Source organism: Gossypium hirsutum, chromosome D07, assembly GCF_007990345.1.
Source record: "Gossypium hirsutum isolate 1008001.06 chromosome D07, Gossypium_hirsutum_v2.1, whole genome shotgun sequence".
NCBI lineage: Eukaryota > Viridiplantae > Streptophyta > Magnoliopsida > Malvales > Malvaceae > Gossypium > Gossypium hirsutum.
This window is the reverse complement of record NC_053443.1, coordinates 34,589,741-34,591,368: the sequence shown is the minus strand read 5'-3', so window position 1 is coordinate 34,591,368 and position 1,628 is coordinate 34,589,741. Positions and strand designations below refer to the sequence as shown.

The following is a 1,628-nucleotide window of genomic DNA, read 5'->3' as shown; positions in this document are numbered from 1 at the left end:
TCTTGTTCCTTGTACTATGTACGATTATGCCAAGCCCACTCTGGCTGGGGTTGAATCGAGTATTGTGTGACCCACCATTGCTGGAAATAATTTCAAACTGAAGCCGAACACTATTCAGATGATACAACAGTTTGTTCAGTCCGATGGTTTGCAAGACAAAGATCCAAATACTCACTTAGTAGATTTTTTTGGAAATCTGCGATACTTTCAAGATTAATGATATCTCTTCCTTCGTGCAAATCAATTTAGAAACATTATATGATGCATGGGAGAGATATAAGGACATATTGAGATAGTGCCCTCACCATAGGTTACCTTTATGGCTACAGGTTCAAACCTTCTACAACGGTTTGAATCCCTCAACAAGGCAGCTAATTGATGCAGCAGCCGATGGTACTCTGAATAATAAGACACCTGAAGTGGATTATGAATTTATTTAAGAGATGACACTGAATAATTATCAGTGGCAAGTCATCAAGATGATACCGATGAAAGTAGTCAGTGCTTTCAACTTAGATGCAGTCACCATGTTATCAAACCATGTAGAATAATTAAATAAGAAAATTGATGGTTTATATGTTTCTACGTAGGTACATCCGGTGATCCAATGTGATACAAATGGAGAAGGAACGAATAATCCAGAATGTTTACCCTTCACTCCTAGCATAGAGAACAAAAAAATCAATTATATAACTAATAATTCTAGGCCTCAAAATTACCTTTATAGTAACCACTATAATGCAGGTTGGAGGAACCATCCTAATTTCTCTTGGGGTGGTCAAGGAAATCAAAGAGCACAAGCCCCTCCAGGCTTCCAACAATAACCTTACCAGCAAGAGAAAAAGTCAAACCTCGAGGAGATGTTAACGAATTTTATCTCGGTGTTAGAAACTCATTTTCAAAACACTGAGGCAGCATTGAAGAATCAACAAGCATCAATTCAAGGGCTCGAGAACGAAATAGGTCAGCTTGCTAAGTTAATCTCAGAAAGGCCACAAGGTAGTTTGCCTAGCAATACCGAAACTAACCAAGGGAGCAGCTTCATGCAATTACTGTGTGAGATGAAGAAGGGTTAGTTGAATCTAAACTAGAACCAAGGCAAGAAATTATGGTAAATAACGATAAGGTTGAGGTAAGCCAGAAAGAGAAAAAATCAGTTGTTAAGGAATATAAACCACGAGTACCATATCCTAATATGACAAAGAGAGACCATATAAATGACTAATTTGGTAAATTTCTTAAACTCCTAAAAAAGTTACATATTAACGATAAGGTTAAAGCTCTTTCGTAGATGCCCAATTATGTCAAATTTTTAAAGGAGCTTTTGACAAGCAAAAGGATGTTAGATGATTCATCGATTGTGGAGCTAAATGCAGTTTGCTCAGCCATATTGCAAAATAAACTACCCAACAAACTAAAAGGTCAAGGGAGTTTTACTATTCCTTGTTTAATTGGTAGTGTGAATATTGATAATGCTTTGGTTGATTTAGGGGCTAGTATTAATGTCATGCCCTACAAAATGTTTAAACAACTACGTCTTAGGAAACCCGAACAAACTAGTATGAGTATTCAATTGGCGAATAGAACTATTAGATATCCAAGGGTTGTTAGTGATGATGTGCTTGTTA

The 1,628-nt window shown here is 36.7% G+C and overlaps 1 non-coding gene across 1 annotated transcript; it reads right to left on the bottom strand.

Annotated features, from left to right (window-relative positions):
* Positions 1 to 209: 209 nt before the first annotated feature.
* On the bottom strand, positions 210 to 313 carry LOC121219657 (small nucleolar RNA R71). The gene has a single exon (XR_005916547.1). It is a non-coding gene; the product is annotated as a small nucleolar RNA R71 (small nucleolar RNA).
* Between the last annotated feature and the right edge of the window lie 1,315 nt (positions 314 to 1,628).